At 46.1% G+C, this 19,756-nt stretch overlaps 1 protein-coding gene across 1 annotated transcript in view; it reads left to right on the top strand.

Moving 5' to 3' along the window:
* Nucleotides 1-1,250: 1,250 nt before the first annotated feature.
* LOC140403987 (excitatory amino acid transporter 2-like) overlaps nucleotides 1,251-19,756 on the top strand; it is a 172,863-nt gene continuing 154,357 nt past the window's right edge. The window contains exon 1 of the mRNA XM_072492304.1: nucleotides 1,251-1,595. The gene's annotated coding sequence lies outside the window, so the exon portion shown is untranslated. The remainder of the gene's footprint in view (nucleotides 1,596-19,756) is intronic.

Here is a 19,756-nt window from a genome sequence, read left to right as displayed (position 1 = left end):
AAGAGGGGAGGAAATAGGGAGGCTTGACGCCGGTTTCCGACTCTCCACCCCCTCCGAAATGGCGTAATCGCGCCACGCGCCTTTGGAACGCCGTTGGTGCATCACCTGAAGGCCCTCCCCCGATGCTCCGTCCCCAGTGAGCCGAGTTCCCCACCGCGTGGTTGACGTGTGGTCTGAGTGGCCGGGAACTTGGCGTGGCGATTGCGGACTATGTCCAGCGCCGCAAAAGTCGGGCGGGAGCTGGCCTGCTGGCCGGGGGGAGGGGGGGGGGGGGCTTCCGTGAGAGCTGGAGGGGACTGGTGGGGGCGTGGCCAGGGGTTGTCCTGTGGTGCCGTATTTGGCAGGTCAGACCCACAGCCAATGTGGTTGACTCTTAAATGCCCTCTGAAATGGCCTAGCAGGCCGCTCAGTCCAAGGATGGGCAATAGTTCTTTACTCAGCGAGTAGTAAGGGCATGGAATGCCCTGCCTGCAACAGTAGTGGACTCGCCAACACTAAGGGCATTCAAATGGTCATTGGATAGACACATGGACGATAAGGGAATAGTGTAGATGGGCTTTAGAGTGGTTTCACAGGTCGGCGCAACATCGAGGGCCGAATGGCCTGTACTGCGCTGTAATGTTCTATGTTCTATGAATGCTGACCCAGTCAGTGACAAACACATCCCATGGATGAATTTTTAAAAAGGGCCAGTGATGTGTTAAAGAAAAGATGGACATGTGGCTTTTTTTGTGCATGCTCCCTGAGTCAACAGAACCGAGTCCCAGGTTTGTACCCTCTTCTGCACCTGCTGTTCCTTTCTATTTGGTTTCATTTTTATATCTGCTTTAGCTTGTCCGCTTGCGTTACCTTTCAGAGAGTCGGTGCAGACTCGACGGGCCGAATGGCCTCCTTCTGCACTGCAGAGATCCTATGATCCCACTGTCCCTCTTTCTCTTTGAGACTGTTGCCCCTCCTGAAAGCAAAGTACAAGCTCGGACTGGGGGCTATTTTTGAAATGAAAATCGCTTATTGTCACAAGTCGGCTTCAAATGAAGTTACTGTGATGTCTCTTAATGACCTGACTGGAACTCGTGTGTATTTCCATACACACTCCATGCGCGTTCCATGTGCTGCATTGCATTGTTTTGCTATTAATCCGTGCACACAGCCCCTTTAATCTGCCCATCTAATCCCTTGTTCGTCAACTGTATCCATCTGCCATCCTAGCAGTTTCCTCGTTTATTTCTCTCTGCCTCTCTCGTTCACTTTCTAGCTCCCTAACACACCCCAAATGTACACACACCCGGCACACCCAGTGCCCGATTCAATTGCCTTCCGCTCCCCATTCAATCCAGGCAGTGGATTGAATTGGGCTCCCCAAAGAGGTGCCCAGGTTCTCTCAAAGCCCACCCTCCGAGGCGCCGGGGAGGCCGTGGGTTTGAAGAGATCGCGGGTCGGCCCCCTTCCAAATTGATTTGGATTAATGTATTCTGTGAGCATGTGTGACCACTGACGCAGAAGCCGGCGGTTATTTGATGCTGCGATTGTCCTCCCCTCGCCCTCACATCTGGAATGTAGTTGTCTTCGCTGCGGACAAACCAGGAACTGCAGAGGTGACTTTGTTCTTCTGCCTTTCGCGCGGGAGGGAAGGTTTGGGTACGACAGGTTTTAAGTGGAGGGAGAGAAGGAGACGGAGGAGGAGAGAGAGACATAGATAGAAAGAGGGGAAAGAGTGTGTGTGTGTGTGAGAGAGAGAGAGATGAGTGGGTTCCACCGAGGATTATAATCTGTCGGATGTGTGCCTGAGTTTTCAACAGTTTTTATTTGGATCAGATCTTCAGCACGGTAGCATTGTGGTTAGCACAATTGCTTCACAGCTCCAGGGTCCCAGGTTCGATTCCGGCTTGGGTCACTGTCTGTGCGGAGTCTGCACATCCTCCCCGTGTGTGCGTGGGTTTCCTCCGGGTGCTCCGGTTTCCTCCCACAGTCCAAAGATGTGCAGGTTAGATGGATTGGCCATGATAAATTGCCCTTAGTGTCCAAAATTGCCCTTAGTGTTGGGTGGGGTTACTGGGTGATGGGGATAGGGTGGAGGTGTTGACCTTGGGTAGGGTGCTCTTTCCAAGAGCCGGTGCAGACTTGATGGGCCGAATGGCCTCCTTCTGCACTGTAAATGCTATGATAATTCTATGACTCGCCGATTGAGTTTATTTTTCCCTTTGGCATTGCCTTTGATTTAAAAATTTTTTTTTCGAGTACACAATTAATTTTTCCAATTAAGGGCAATTTAGCGTACTCTGCACATCTTTGGGTTGTGGGGGCGAAACCCACGCAAACATGGGGAGAATGTGCAAACTCCACACGGACAGTGACCCAGAGCCTGGATCGAACCTGGGACCTCAGCGCCGTGAGGCTCCAGGGCTAACCCACTGCACCACCGTGCTGCCCCTTGCTTTGATTTTTGATGGCGAACATTACTCAGCCCCTATCTGAGGAAAGCACCTACCCAAGAGTACAATGGAAATGGAAAAAAAAAACCTAATGAATTTAGTTTTTCTCTCTGTTGTATGTAAGGGGTCAAAACTTGAATACAATCACATCTAAATGATTGGGTGAAGTAAAATAGGACTTAGCAAGATCGTAAGAATTTTAAATATGATTTAAGATGAATATAGTAAAATAGGACTTAACAGAAACTTAGTCATTTTAATTATGATTTAAAATGAATATCGTAAAATGTGACTTCACTGGAACGTAGGAATTTTAAGTATGATTGAAGATGAATATAGTAAATACGACTTAACAGAAACTTAGTAATTTTAAGTATGATTTAAGATGAATATATTAAATGCGACTTAACAGAAACTTAATAATTTTAAGTATGATTTAAGATGAATATATTAAATGCGACTTAACAGAAACTTAGTAATTTTAAGTATGATTTAAGATGAATATATGAAATGCGATTAACAGGAACGTAGGAATTTTATGTATGATTTAAGATGAATGTAGTAAATGCGACTTAACAGAAACTTAGTAATTTTAAGTATGATTTAAGATGAACATTGTAAATGTGATTCAACAGAAAAGTAGGAATTTTAAGTATGATTTAAGATGGATATCGTGAATACGACTTAACAGAAACTTTGTAATGTTAAGTATGATTTGAGATGAATATAGTAAATATGACTTAACATAAACTTAGTAATTTTAAGTATGATTTAAAATGAATATATTCAATGCAACTTAACAGGAATGCAGGAATTTTATGTATGATGTAAGATGAATGTAGTAATACGTGATTTAACAGGAACTTAAGAATTTTAAATAGGGCTTAAGATGAATACAGTAAAATATAACTTAACAGGAACTTTTAGGAATTTTAAGTAGGACTTAACATGAATGTAATGATTTCAAACATCACTTAACATGATTATAATCTTTGAAAATATAACTTGAAATGAATGTAAAATATGACTAAGTATGATCAGAACATAACGTCGATTGTATATAAATTATGTTTAATTACATGCAGGTAATGAGCATTAAGTGGGGATTCATTTGTGCCCCGAGTTAGGAATAGACAGAAACTGTGGTTGTTGGGTTAGGAGATATGAGCTTGTAATGTGCATCTCTGTAAGTAAACACTCATAGCAGTGTGCAAAGGCTGGCACAATTTCTATCCTTCACCACCTGGCATTCAGGAATATAAACTATGGCTTTCCAAAAATGTAGAAACTTTAAATGTGACTTATGAAAACCCATATCATTGAATGCACAAACAGGGGAATTTAATATGTGACTGAACATGAAGTTAGGAATTTTAGTTCTGAATCAACATGAGCTTAGGAATTCCTCCATTTGACAGTCCTGGCAAGGGAAAAGGGAATGCTGTTTTAGAACCAGCAAAATGTAATTTTCTGACTACTGTTACTTAAGATTAAGGGTTGCTTCACATTACAAGTGCTCTTCTAATGTGGGAATCAGCCTTTATCTGTGCCCTACTATTGATAAAGCTTTTATTGAGATACTTAACATTTCGATTCAATAACCTGGAAATGACTATTAGTGACTGTGACGCAAAGGCCTACCAAGTTCTTAATGAATTCCCTGCCGTCATATTAGATAGGATTTACTTCTGTACTGTTGAAATAAAGGGTGGAATTTGAAATTTGGAAATGAAGGTGACAAGGGGGTCATCCAACGATATCTATGTGTAAGAACCAATATCTGTAAAATAGTTCAAAGCAAATTACTGAGGATGCTGGAATCTGAAACCAAAGAGAAAATGCTGGAAAATCTCAGCAGATCTGGCAGCATCTGTAGGAAGAGAAAAGAGCTGACGTTTCGAGTCCAGATGACCCTTTGTCAAAGCCTTTTGAGAGAGAGTAAAACGGTGCTGCTGGAGAGAGATGTCGAGTGTCTTCATGTGGCGGCGCTTTGACAAAGGACCTGGACTCGAAACGTTAGCTCTTTTCTCTCCCTACAGATGCTGCCAGACCTGCCGAGATTTTCCAGCATTTTCTCTTTGGTTGCTGTAAAATAGTTTATTAGTACGAGGGTGCTTCCTTCCAGTTAGCCAATCACAAGGCAGATTTCTGAGGGATCATAGAATCATAGATTCCCTCCAGTGCAGAAGGAGGCCATTCGGCCCATCGAGTCTCCACCGGCCCTTGGAAAGAGGCCCCTACTTAGGCCCAAGCCTCCGCCCTATCCCCGTAACCCAGTAACCCCCACCTAACCTTTTGGGCACAAAGGGGGAATTTAGCGTGGCCAATCCACCTAACCTGCACACCTTTGGACTGCGGGAGGAAACCGGAGCACCCGGAGGAAACCCACGCAGACACGTGGAGAACGTGCAAACTCCAGACAGACAGTCACACGAGGCCGGAGTTGAACCTGGGTCCCTGGAGCTGTGAGGCGGCAATGCTAACCACTGTGCCCCCCCACTCCCCGTGCCGCCCTAAGTCTCCTCATCACTCCCTATTGACCTTAGAGAAGGTCCAATTATGAGGGACTCCAAACTAAGAGGAGTTTTGCCGTGAGTAGCTGGCGAGTAGTTGTTCTCACTGGCAGGAGGTACGGTTAACCAGAATACGCAGATTTAAAATAATTGACAAGAAGCAAACAGAGGGAGGTGAGTAAAATTGACTTCTATTTTTACGCACTGAGCTTGGTATGACCTGGAATGTTCTGACTGCACCGGTGTTGGAATGAAGTTCAACAGCAACCAGGAAACTGGATAAATAGTTGAAAAAGAAAAATAGTTGAAGGGAGGTGAGACTGACGGGATCCCAATCGCAAAGAGCCAGTGGGGGGAAGTTGGGCTGGATGGTAATAAAAGCAAAATACGGCAGACGCTGGAAATCTGAAATAAAAGCAGAAAATGCTGGATGAACTCAGCAGGTCGGGCAGCGTCTGAGGAGAGAGAAACAGAGTGAACGTTTCGGATATAAACGATCCTCCGACGGATTGGTCTCCTTCTCTGCTGTGTCGTTCGACAGAAACAAACTGAAATAGCTTGCCTGCATACACGTGTGTTTGTCTCCCTGGATCAAAGGGGACGTGACTTTGTTGTGCCGATTAATAATTGAGTCCCCAGTGGCAGTGGGAGGGGTGTGATAGCACTGGGAAGGGTGCAGAGGAGATTTGCCAGGGTGTTGCCCGGGCTGGAGCGTTTTCGTTACGAAGAGAGATTGGGTGGACTGGGGTTGTTTTCCTTGGAGCAGAGGAGACTGAGGGGGGACATAATTGAGATGTATAAAATGATGAGGGGCGTATCTAGGGTAGACAGGAAGAAAAAATTCCCCTTGGAGGGGGATCAGTGACCAGGAGGGGCACAGATTTAAGGCAAAAGGCTGGAGGTATAGAGGGGATGAGAGGAAAAACCCTCTCATCGCCCCCCCCCCCCCCCCCCTACCGAAGTTGATTTGAGTGCGTGCAACCCGCCCCCGGAATTTAACCCTCTGAGACGCGGCACCGTGCGAAAGAGAGGCGCAGGTTTATAAATCGCCTCTGCCGTTCTCTCTGAACTGGGAATCGAGAGGGTGCACAGCCCCTTTAAGAGCTGCAAGGGACAGGATTAGTTTGCAGATTATTTAACAGAAAAGTTGGGAGGGATATGGAAAGCTTTCTTAGTGAGGATCAGTGGCATTGCCGCGCTCCCAGATGCTAGCCTTGGTTTTATGCTTGGATGACTCTAATCCTGTTCACAGGCCAGGCCTGATCCCTGATTCCACGGACAAACGCAGGACATCCCCCTGTTGCAAGGAATAAATCATTCTTGCGAGCTGCATTTAATCCTTTCACCGTGCTCTAATGGCTAGCGGAAATAAATTTCTTATTTACATTTTGCTTTTTTGAGGCGGAATTGGCATTTTGTTCGGCCACTGGGGGAAACCAGAAGGTTATTCAGCCAATGAAGCATTTTTTTCATTGAATCATGGAATTCCTACAGTGCAGAAGGAGGCCATTCGGTCCATCGAGTCTGCACCGACCCTCCGAAAGAGCACCCTACCTAGGCCAACTCCCCCCTGCCCCCACCCCCCCCCCCTGCCCTATCGATGTAACCCTGCGCATTGATCGTGGCCAATCCACCTAACCTGCGCATCTTTGGACTGTGGGGGGGAAACCGGTGCACCCGGAGGAAACCCACGCAGACACGGGGGGGAAGTATCAATGAGGGAATCAGTCAATTTGGGGGCAGGGGATGGGGGCTGTGAAGCAACAGTGCTAACCGCTGTGCAACATGCTGCCCATAGGGACCTGGGTTCGATTCCCGGCTTGGGTCACTGTCTGTGCGGAGTCTGCACGTTCTCCCCGTGTCTGCGTGGGTTTCCTCCGGGTGTTCCGGTTTCCTCCCACAGTCCAAAGATGTGTGGGCTAGGTCGTTGGGTTACAGGGACAGGGGGATAGGGCGGGGCGGCAAGTCACGAGGGGGGGGGGTGGTGTCGGCAGACAGGACTTTTTTGGAGAGGAGGTGGAAGAGTGTGTGAGGAAGGTACAGTTGGGACTCCCATGGATTAACGGGGTGGTGGTGGGGGTGGGGGGGGGGGGGGGGGGTTGAAACTGTGCTCCGGTTTCGGTCAATGGAAGGAAAGAATGACATTTACACAGCACCTTTCACCACATTGGAGTGATTGGAGTGTCCAAAATTGCTTTGAAGAACCCCCCCCCCACACACACACACACACACCTCCAGCCCTCAGTGAGTGGTCACCTGTCTAAAAATGTGAAGCCATTGGAATGGCTGCCATGGGGACCGAGGAGGTGATATAACTCTGTTATTTAAGGATGACATCCGGGCAATAGTAAGGGATGACATCGGTGCTATGGAGGATAAGGTTGAATCCATTTGGGCGGAAATCACGAATAGTAAGGCGAAAATAGGAGTAGTCTATAGGCCACCAAATAGTAACATTATGGTGGGGCAGGAAATAAACAAAGAAATAACTGATGCATGTAGAAATGGTACAGCAGTTATCATGGGGGATTTTAATCTACATGTTGATTGGTTTAACCAGGTTGGTCAAGGCAGCCTTGAGGAGGAGTTTATAGAATGTATCCGCGATAGTTTCCTAGAACAGTATGTAATGGAACCTACGAGGGAACAAACAATCCTAGATTTGGTCCTGTGTAATGAGACAGGATTGATTAATGATCTCATGGTTAGGGATCCTCTCGGAAGGAGCGATCATAATATGGTGGAATTTAAAATACAGATGGAGGGTGAGAAGGTAAAATCAAACACTAGTGTTTTGTGCTTAAACAAAGGAGATTACAATGGGATGAGAGAAGAACTAGCTAAGGTAGACTGGGAGCAAAGACTTTATGGTGAAACAGTTGAGGAACAGTGAAAGGGCCCCTGAAGTCCCACATCGCACACGTGGAGCATGACACAGGTCTGAGTTCTCCTGACATGTCTTAACCCTTAAATTAACTTATATATTATTGTTATTATTTTTTTAAACTTGTTTTTATATTTCTCCTTATTGTACCGAATTGGATTTTAAACTTTAAATTCTTACTTTCACATACCACTGACCTTCACTTTCACCACAGATGCCAAGGTAGGTTTTAATATCACCTACCTTCCCAGGATGCTACCTGGTTTTGCTCCCTGCTTCCCGGGATGCACTCTGGATCTCTCACTGCAGATTAACAGTTACAAAGCCAGAAGAAGAACACAAACCAAAAAGAGAAAAGCACCTCCTCCCACTCTGCACCTAATTACCAAGTTCCAATTCCCACTCTGGCTGTCTCACTCACTCAGGATGTCTCGACTTCACCGTGCGCAAAGCTCCACCTCAACAAGGCGATGGTGCGGCACGTCCGCCGTGTCCTCACGGACTTGGCACCCCGTGGAGGAGGAGAGCTACCGTTCCCAGTGGCGGCTAAGGTCACTGGAGCCCAGAACGTTTATGCCTCAGGATAATTCCAGGGCTCGAACAGGGACTTGGGCTGCAAATCACAACCAGGAGCCCACAAGAGCATCCGTGAAGTTGTGGATGCCAGGTTTGCCCGGGCAGCCGGCTACATAAACTTTGACCTGGACCAGGCCCAAAATGATTCCCGTGCAGAAGGATTCTCTGCCATCGCCTTGATACCCCAGAGTAATAGATGTCACTCCCGGGAGATCCGGGAGTGCGCTTCATTAACAGGAAAGAGCTCCTCTCCCTGGGGAATTTTCTTTGAGAAACTAACCAAGATAATTATCCACATTCATCAAACCAGAGACAATTGAGATAGAAACTAATTCTAAGGGGAGGAATGGTAAATGTGGCATTGCCTAGAGGTCCAGAATGGGCATTTGATGGTATATATACTGAGTAGAGTAATTCCAGACCATGGCTGGCATTCCCCTTATGTATAAGCATCTGTGACACCCTGAGCAGAGAACGTTATTGAGTGTTACACTGAGGAGTGTGGGAAATATTATTGAGTATTGCTCTGAGGAGTGTCGGGAATATTACTCAGTGTTGCTCTGAAGAGTGTCGGGAATATTACTCAGTGTTGCTCTGAGGAGTGTCGGGAATATTGGTCAGTGTTGCTCTGAGGAGTGTCGGGAATATTACTCAGTGTTGCTCTGAGGAGTGTCGGGAATATTACTCAGTGCTGCCCTGAGGAGTGTCGGGAATTTTACTCAGTGTTGCTCTGAGGAGTGTTGGGAATATTACTCAGTGTTGCTCTGAGGAGTGTCGGGAATATTGCTCAGGGTTGCTCTGAGGCGTGTCGGGAATATGACTCAGTGTTGCTCTGAGGAGTGTCGGGAATATTACTCAGTGTTGCTCTGAGGAGTGTCGGGAATATTACTCAGTGTTGCTCTGAGGAGTGTTGGGAATATTGCTCAGTGTTGCTCTGAGGAGTGTCGGGAATATTACTCAATGTTGCTCTGAGGAGTGTCGGGAATATTGCTCAGTGTTGCTCTGAGGAGTGTCGGGAATATTACTCAATGTTGCTCTGAGGAGTGTCGGGAATATTACTCAGTGCTGCCCTGAGGAGTGTCGGGAATATTACTCAGTGTTGCTCCGAGGAGTGTGGGGAATGTTATTGAGTGTTACACTGAGCAGTGTGGGCAATGTTACTGAGTGTTACACTGAGGAGTGTGGGGAATGTAACTGAGTGTTACACTGAGGAGTGTGGGGAATGTTACTGAGTGTTACACTGAAGAGTGAGGGGAATGTTACTGAGCGTTACACTGAGGAGTGTGGGGAATGTTACTGAGGGTTACACTGAGGAGTGTGGGGAATAATACTGAGTGTTACACTGAGGAGTGTGGGGAATGTTACTGAGTGTTACACTGAGTGTGTGGGAATATTACTGAGTGTTACACTGAGGAGTGTGGGGAATGTTACTGAGTGTTACACTGAGGAGTGTGGGGAATGTTACTGAGTGTTACACTGAAGAGTGAGGGGAATGTTACTGAGCGTTACACTGAGGAGTGAGGGGAATGTTACTGAGTGTTACACTGAGGAGTGTGGGGAATAATATTGAGTGTTACACTGAGAAGTGTGGGGAATGTTACTGAGTGTTACACTGAGTGTGTGGGACTATTACTGAGTGTCACACTGAGTGTGTGGGAATATTACTGAGTGTTACACTGAGTGTGTGGGAATATTACTGAGTGTTACACTGAGGAGTGTGGGGAATGTTACTGAGTGTTACACTGAGGAGTGTGGGGAATGTTACTGAGTGTTACACTGAGGAGTGAGGGGAATATTACTGAATGCTACACTGAGGAGTGTGGGAATATTACTGAGTGTTACACTGACGAGTGGGGGGAATATTATTGAGTGTTACACTAAAGGTGTGGCAATATTACTGAGTGTTACACTGAGTGTGTGGGAATATTACTGAGAGTTACACTGAGGAGTGAAGGGAATATTATTGAGTGTTACACTGAGGGTGTGGGAATATTACTGAGTGTGCAGGGAATGTTACTGATCGTTACACTGAGGAGTGTGGGGAATATTACTGAGTGTTACACTGAGGAGTGTGGGGAATGTTACTGAGCGTTTCACTGAGGGTGTGGGAATATTGCTGAGTGTTACACTGAGTGTGTGGGAATGTTACTGAGAGTTACACTGAGGAGTGTGGGGAATATTACTGAGTGTTACACTGAGGAGTGAGGGGAATGTTACTGAGTGTTACACTGAGGAGTGTGAGGAATATTACTGAGTGTTACACTGAGGGTGTGGGGTATGTTTCTGAGTGTTACACTGAGGAGTGTGGGGTATGTTACAGAGAGTTACACTGAGGAGTGAGGGGAATGTTATTGAGTGTTACACTGAGGGTGTGGGAATATTACTGAGTGTGCAGGGAATGTTACTGATCGTTACACTGAGGAGTGTGGGGAATATTACTGAGCGTTTCACTGAGGGTGTGGGAATATTGCTGAGTGTTACACTGAGTGTGTGGGAATGTTACTGAGAGTTACACTGAGGAGTGTGGGGAATATTACTGAGTGTTACACTGAGGAGTGAGGGGAATGTTACTGAGTGTTACACTGAGGAGTGTGGGGAATATTACTGAGTGTTACACTGAGGGTGTGGGGTATGTTTCTGAGTGTTACACTGAGGAGTGTGGGGTATGTTACAGAGAGTTACACTGAGGAGTGAGGGGAATGTTATTGAGTGTTACACGGAGGAGTGTGGGGTATGTTCCTGAGTGTTACACTGAGGAGTGTGGGGTATGTTACTGAATGTTAGACTGAGGAGTGTGGGGTATGTTACTGAGTGTTACACTGAGGAGTGTGGGGTATGTTACTGAGTGTTACACTGAGGAGTGTGGGGAATGTTACAGAGAGTTACACTGAGGAGTGAGGGGAATATTACTGAGTGTTACACTGAGGAGGGTGGGGAATATTACTGAGTGTTACTCTGAGGGTGTGGGAATATTAATGAGTGTTGCACTGAGGAGTGTGTGGGAATATTACTGAGTGTTACACTGAGGAGTGTGGGGTACGTTACTGAGTGTTACACTGAGGAGTGTGGGGAATGTTACTGAGCGTTACACTGAGGGTGTGGGAATATGACTGAGTGTTACACTGAGTAGTGTGTGGGAATATTACTGAGTGTTACACTGAGGAGGGTGGGGAATATTACTGAGTGTTACACTGAGGGTGTGGGAATATTACTCAGTGCTGCCCTGAGGAGTGTCGGGAATATTACTCAGTGTTGCTCTGAGGAGTGTCGGGAAAATTGCTCAGTGTTGCTCTGAGGAGTGTCGGGTGTATTACTCAGTGTTGCTCTGAGGAGTGTCGGGAATATTACTCAGTGTTGCTCTGAGGAGTGTCGGGAATATTACTCAGTGTTGCTCTGAGGAGTGTCGGGAATATTGCTCAGTGTTGCTCTGAGGAGTGTCGGGAATATTACTCAGTGTTGCTCTGAGGAGTGTCGGGAATATTACTCAGTGCTGCCCTGAGGAGTTTCGGGAATATTACTCAGTGTTGCTCCGAGGAGTGTGGGGAATGTTATTGAGTGTTACTGAGCAGTGTGGGCAATGTTACTGAGTGTTACACTGAGGAGTGTGGGGAATGTTACTGAGTGTTACACTGAAGAGTGAGGGGAATGTTACTGAGCGTTACACTGAGGAGTGAGGGGAATGTTACTGAGTGTTACACTGAGCAGTGAGGGGAATGTTACTGAGTGTTACGCTGAGTGTGGGGAATGTTACTGAGTGTTACGCTGAGTGTGTGGGAATATTACTGAGTGTTACACTGTGTGTGGGAATATTACTGAGTGTTACACTGAGGAGTGAGGGGAATATTACTGAATGCTACACTGAGGAGTGTGGGAATTTTACTGAGTGATACACTGACGAGTGAGGGGAATATTATTGAGTGTTACACTGAAGGTGTGGCAATATTACTGAGTGTTACACTGAGGGTGTGGGAATATTACTGATCGTTACACTGAGGAGTGTGTGGGAATATTACTGTGTGTTACACTGAGGAGTGTGGGGTATGTTACTGAATGTTACACTGAGGAGTGTGGGGTATGTTACTGAGTGTTACACTGAGGAGTGTGGGGTATGTTACTGAGTGTTACACTGAGGAGTGTGGGGAATGTTACTGAGTGTTACACTGAGGGTGTGGGAATATTACTGAGTGTGCAGGGAACGTTACTGATCGTTACACTGAGGAGTGTGGGGAATATTACTGAGTGTTACACTGAGGAGTGTGGGGAATGTTACTGAGCGTTACACTGAGGGTGTGGGAATATTGCTGAGTGTTACACTGAGTGTGTGGGAATGTTACTGAGAGTTACACTGAGGAGTGTGGGGTATGTTACTGAATGTTACACTGAGGAGTGTGGGGAATGTTACTGAGCGTTACACTGAGGGTGTGGGAATATTGCTGATTGTTACACTGAGTGTGTGGGAATGTTACTGAGTGTTACACTGAGGAGTGTGGGGAATATTACCGAGTGTTACACTGAGTGTGTGGGGTATGTTACTGAGTGTTACACTGAGGAGTGTGGGGAATGTTACTGAGTGTTACACTGAAGAGTGAGGGGAATGTTACTGAGCGTTACACTGAGGAGTGAGGGGAATGTTACTGAGTGTTACACTGAGGAGTGTGGGGAATAATATTGAGTGTTACACTGAGAAGTGTGGGGAATGTTACTGAGTGTTACACTGAGTGTGTGGGACTATTACTGAGTGTCACACTGAGTGTGTGGGAATATTACTGAGTGTTACACTGAGTGTGTGGGAATATTACTGAGTGTTACACTGAGGAGTGTGGGGAATGTTACTGAGTGTTACACTGAGGAGTGTGGGGAATGTTACTGAGTGTTACACTGAGGAGTGAGGGGAATATTACTGAATGCTACACTGAGGAGTGTGGGAATATTACTGAGTGTTACACTGACGAGTGAGGGGAATATTATTGAGTGTTACACTGAAGGTGTGGCAATATTACTGAGTGTTACACTGAGGGTGTGGGAATATTACTGAGAGTTACACTGAGGAGTGCAGGGAATATTATTGAGTGTTACACTGAGGGTGTGGGAATATTACTGAGTGTGTGGGAATGTTACTGAGAGTTACACTGAGGAGTGTGGGGAATATTACTGAGTGTTACACTGAGGAGTGAGGGGAATGTTACTGAGTGTTACACTGAGGAGTGTGGGGAATATTACTGAGTGTTACACTGAGGGTGTGGGGTATGTTACTGAGTGTTACACTGAGGAGTGTGGGGTATGTTACAGAGAGTTACACTGAGGAGTGAGAGGAATGTTATTGAGTGTTACACGGAGGAGTGTGGGGTATGTTACTGAGTGTTACACTGAGGAGTGTGGGGTATGTTACTGAATGTTACACTGAGGAGTGTGGGGTATGTTACTGAGTGTTACACTGAGGAGTGAGGGGAATATTACTGAGTGTTACACTGAGGAGGGTGGGGAATATTACTGAGTGTTACTCTGAGGGTGTGGGAATATTAATGAGTGTTACACTGAGGAGTGTGTGGGAATATTACTGAGTGTTACACTGAGGAGTGTGGGGTACGTTACTGAGTGTTACACTGAGGAGTGTGGGGAATGTTACTGAGCGTTACACTGAGGGTGTGGGAATATGACTGAGTGTTACACTGAGTAGTGTGTGGGAATATTACTGAGTGTTACACTGAGGAGGGTGGGGAATATTACTGAGTGTTACACTGAGGGTGTGGGAATGTTACTGAGTTTTACACTGAGGAGTGTGGGGAATATTACTGAGTGTTACACTGAGGGTGTGGGGTATGTTACTGAGTGTTACACTGAGGAGTGTGGGGTATGTTACAGAGAGTTAAACTGAGGAGTGAGGGGAATGTTATTGAGTGTTACACGGAGGAGTGTGGGGTATGTTACTGAGTGTTACACTGAGGAGTGTGGGGTATGTTACTGAATGTTTCACTGAGGAGTGTGGGGTATGTTACTGAGTGTTACACTGAGGAGTGTGGGGTATGTTACTGAGTGTTACACTGAGGAGTGTGGGGAATGTCACAGAGAGTTACACTGAGGAGTGAGGGGAATATTACTGAGTGTTACTCTGAGGGTGTGGGAATATTGCTCAGTGTTACACTGAGGAGTGAGCGGAATGTTATTGAGTGTTACACTGAGGAGTGTGGGGAATGTTACAGAGAGTTACACTGAGGAGTGAGGGGAATATTACTGAGTGTTACACTGAGGAGGGTGGGGAATATTACTGAGTGTTACTCTGAGGGTGTGGGAATATTAATGAGTGTTACACTGAGGAGTGTGTGGGAATATTACTGAGTGTTACACTGAGGAGTGTGGGGTACGTTACTGAGTGTTACACTGAGGAGTGTGGGGAATGTTACTGAGCGTTACACTGAGGGTGTGGGAATATGACTGAGTGTTACACTGAGTAGTGTGTGGGAATATTACTGAGTGTTACACTGAGGAGGGTGGGGAATATTACTGAGTGTTACACTGAGGGTGTGGGAATGTTACTGAGTTTTACACTGAGGAGTGTGGGGAATATTACTGAGTGTTACACTGAGGAGTGTGGGGAATGTTACTGAGCGTTTCACTGAGGGTGTGGGAATATTGCTGAGTGTTACACTGAGTGTGTGGGAATGTTACTGAGAGTTACACTGAGGAGTGTGGGGAATATTACTGAGTGTTGCACTGAGGAGTGAGGGGAATGTTACTGAGTGTTACACTGAGGAGTGTGGGGAATATTACTGAGTGTTACACTGAGGGTGTGGGGTATGTTTCTGAGTGTTACACTGAGGAGTGTGGGGTATGTTACAGAGAGTTACACTGAGGAGTGAGGGAATGTTATTGAGTGTTACACGGAGGAGTGTGGGGTATGTTCCTGAGTGTTACACTGAGGAGTGTGGGGTATGTTACTGAATGTTACACTGAGGAGTGTGGGGTATGTTACTGAGTGTTACACTGAGGAGTGTGGGGTATGTGACTGAGTGTTACACTGAGGAGTGTGGGGAATGTTACAGAGAGTTACACTGAGGAGTGAGGGGAATATTACTGAGTGTTACACTGAGGAGGGTGGGGAATATTACTGAGTGTTACTCTGAGGGTGTGGGAATATTAATGAGTGTTGCACTGAGGAGTGTGTGGGAATATTACTGAGTGTTACACTGAGGAGTGTGGGGTACGTTACTGAGTGTTACACTGAGGAGTGTGGGGAATGTTACTGAGCGTTACACTGAGGGTGTGGGAATATGACTGAGTGTTACACTGAGTAGTGTGTGGGAATATTACTGAGTGTTACACTGAGGAGGGTGGGGAATATTACTGAGTGTTACACTGAGGGTGTGGGAATATTACTCAGTGCTGCCCTGAGGAGTGTCGGGAATATTACTCAGTGTTGCTCTGAGGAGTGTCGGGAAAATTGCTCAGTGTTGCTCTGAGGAGTGTCGGGACTATTACTCAGTGTTGCTCTGAGAAGTGTCGGGAATATTACTCAGTGTTGCTCTGAGGAGTGTCGGGAATATTACTCAGTGTTGCTCTGAGGAGTGTCGGGAATATTGCTCAGTGTTGCTCTGAGGAGTGTCGGGAATATTACTCAGTGTTGCTCTGAGGAGTGTCGGGAATATTACTCAGTGCTGCCCTGAGGAGTTTCGGGAATATTACTCAGTGTTGCTCCGAGGAGTGTGGGGAATGTTATTGAGTGTTACTGAGCAGTGTGGGCAATGTTACTGAGTGTTACACTGAGGAGTGTGGGGAATGTTACTGAGTGTTACACTGAAGAGTGAGGGGAATGTTACTGAGCGTTACACTGAGGAGTGAGGGGAATGTTACTGAGTGTTACACTGAGCAGTGTAGGGAATGTTACTGAGTGGTACGCTGAGTGTGTGGGACTATTACTGAGTGTCACACTGAGTGTGTGGGAATATTACTGAGTGTTACACTGTGTGTGGGAATATTACTGAGTGTTACACTGAGGAGTGAGGGGAATATTACTGAATGCTACACTGAGGAGTGTGGGAATTTTACTGAGTGATACACTGACGAGTGAGGGGAATATTATTGAGTGTTACACTGAAGGTGTGGCAATATTACTGAGTGTTACACTGAGGGTGTGGGAATATTACTGATCGTTACACTGAGGAGTGTGTGGGAATATTACTGTGTGTTACACTGAGGAGTGTGGGGTATGTTACTGAATGTTACACTGAGGAGTGTGGGGTATGTTACTGAGTGTTACACTGAGGAGTGTGGGGTATGTTACTGAGTGTTACACTGAGGAGTGTGGGGAATGTTACTGAGTGTTACACTGAGGGTGTGGGAATATTACTGAGTGTGCAGGGAACGTTACTGATCGTTACACTGAGGAGTGTGGGGAATATTACTGAGTGTTACACTGAGGAGTGTGGGGAATGTTACTGAGCGTTACACTGAGGGTGTGGGAATATTGCTGAGTGTTACACTGAGTGTGTGGGAATGTTACTGAGAGTTACACTGAGGAGTGTGGGGAATATTACTGAGTGTTACACTGATGAGTGAGGGGAATGTTACTGAGTGTTACACTGAGGAGTGTGGGGAATATTACTGAGTGTTACACTGAGTGTGTGGGGTATGTTACTGAGTGTTACACTGAGGAGTGTGGGGTATGTTACTGAATGTTACACTGAGGAGTGTGGGGAATGTTACTGAGCGTTACACTGAGGGTGTGGGAATATTGCTGATTGTTACACTGAGTGTGTGGGAATGTTACTGAGTGTTACACTGAGGAGTGTGGGGAATATTACCGAGTGTTACACTGAGTGTGTGGGGTATGTTACTGAGTGTTACACTGAGGAGTGTGGGGAATGTTACTGAGTGTTACACTGAAGAGTGAGGGGAATGTTACTGAGCGTTACACTGAGGAGTGAGGGGAATGTTACTGAGTGTTACACTGAGGAGTGTGGGGAATAATATTGAGTGTTACACTGAGAAGTGTGGGGAATGTTACTGAGTGTTACACTGAGTGTGTGGGACTATTACTGAGTGTCACACTGAGTGTGTGGGAATATTACTGAGTGTTACACTGAGTGTGTGGGAATATTACTGAGTGTTACACTGAGGAGTGTGGGGAATGTTACTGAGTGTTACACTGAGGAGTGTGGGGAATGTTACTGAGTGTTACACTGAGGAGTGAGGGGAATATTACTGAATGCTACACTGAGGAGTGTGGGAATATTACTGAGTGTTACACTGACGAGTGAGGGGAATATTATTGAGTGTTACACTGAAGGTGTGGCAATATTACTGAGTGTTACACTGAGGGTGTGGGAATATTACTGAGAGTTACACTGAGGAGTGCAGGGAATATTATTGAGTGTTACACTGAGGGTGTGGGAATATTACTGAGTGTGTGGGAATGTTACTGAGAGTTACACTGAGGAGTGTGGGGAATATTACTGAGTGTTACACTGAGGAGTGAGGGGAATGTTACTGAGTGTTACACTGAGGAGTGTGGGGAATATTACTGAGTGTTACACTGAGGGTGTGGGGTATGTTACTGAGTGTTACACTGAGGAGTGTGGGGTATGTTACAGAGAGTTACACTGAGGAGTGAGGGGAATGTTATTGAGTGTTCCACGGAGGAGTGTGGGGTATGTTACTGAGTGTTACACTGAGGAGTGTGGGGTACGTTACTGAATGTTACACTGAGGAGTGTGGGGTATGTTACTGAGTGTTACGCTGAGGAGTGTGGGGTATGTTACTGAGTGTTACACTGAGGAGTGTGGGGAATGTTACAGAGAGTTACACTGAGGAGTGAGGGGAATATTACTGAGTTTTACACTGAGGAGGGTGGGGAATATTACTGAGTGTTACTCTGAGGGTGTGGGAATATTGCTCAGTGTTACACTGAGGAGTGAGGGGAATGTTATTGAGTGTTACACTGAGGAGTGTGGGGAATGTTACAGAGAGTTACACTGAGGAGTGAGGGGAATATTACTGAGTGTTACACTGAGGAGTGTGGGGTACGTTACTGAGTGTTACACTGAGTGTGGGGAATGTTACTGAGCGTTACACTGAGGGTGTGGGAATATGACTGAGTGTTACACTGAGTAGTGTGTGGGAATATTACTGAGTGTTACACTGAGGAGGGTGGGGAATATTACTGAGTGTTACACTGAGGGTGTGGGAATGTTACTGAGTTTTACACTGAGGAGTGTGGGGAATATTACTGAGTGTTACACTGAGGGTGTGGGGTATGTTACTGAGTGTTACACTGAGGAGTGTGGGGTATGTTACAGAGAGTTAAACTGAGGAGTGAGGGGAATGTTATTGAGGGTTACACGGAGGAGTGTGGGGTATGTTACTGAGTGTTACACTGAGGAGTGTGGGGTATGTTACTGAATGTTTCACTGAGGAGTGTGGGGTATGTTACTGAGTGTTACACTGAGGAGTGTGGGGTATGTTACTGAGTGTTACACTGAGGAGTGTGGGGAATGTTACAGAGAGTTACACTGAGGAGTGAGGGGAATATTACTGAGTGTTACACTGAGGAGGGTGGGGAATATTACTGAGTGTTACTCTGAGGGTGTGGGAATATTAATGAGTGTTACACTGAGGAGTGTGTGGGAATATTACTGAGTGTTACACTGAGGAGTGTGGGGTACGTTACTGAGTGTTACACTGAGGAGTGTGGGGAATGTTACTGAGCGTTACACTGAGGGTGTGGGAATATGACTGAGTGTTACACTGAGTAGTGTGTGGGAATATTACTGAGTGTTACACTGAGGAGGGTGGGGAATATTACTGAGTGTTACACTGAGGGTGTGGGAATGTTACTGAGTTTTACACTGAGGAGTGTGGGGAATATTACTGAGTGTTACACTGAGGAGTGTGGGGAATGTTACTGAGCGTTTCACTGAGGGTGTGGGAATATTGCTGAGTGTTACACTGAGTGTGTGGGAATGTTACTGAGAGTTACACTGAGGAGTGTGGGGAATATTACTGAGTGTTACACTGAGGAGTGAGGGGAATGTTACTGAGTGTTACACTGAGGAGTGTGGGGAATATTACTGAGTGTTACACTGAGGGTGTGGGGTATGTTTCTGAGTGTTACACTGAGGAGTGTGGGGTATGTTACAGAGAGTTACACTGAGGAGTGAGGGGAATGTTATTGAGTGTTACACGGAGGAGTGTGGGGTATGTTCCTGAGTGTTACACTGAGGAGTGTGGGGTATGTTACTGAATGTTAGACTGAGGAGTGTGGGGTATGTTACTGAGTGTTACACTGAGGAGTGTGGGGTATGTTACTGAGTGTTACACTGAGGAGTGTGGGGAATGTTACAGAGAGTTACACTGAG

Source organism: Scyliorhinus torazame, chromosome 29, assembly GCF_047496885.1.
Source record: "Scyliorhinus torazame isolate Kashiwa2021f chromosome 29, sScyTor2.1, whole genome shotgun sequence".
Taxonomy (NCBI): Eukaryota; Metazoa; Chordata; class Chondrichthyes; order Carcharhiniformes; family Scyliorhinidae; genus Scyliorhinus; species Scyliorhinus torazame.
The sequence above is the reverse complement of the archived record's forward strand: the minus strand, read 5'-3'. Positions and strand labels throughout refer to the sequence as shown.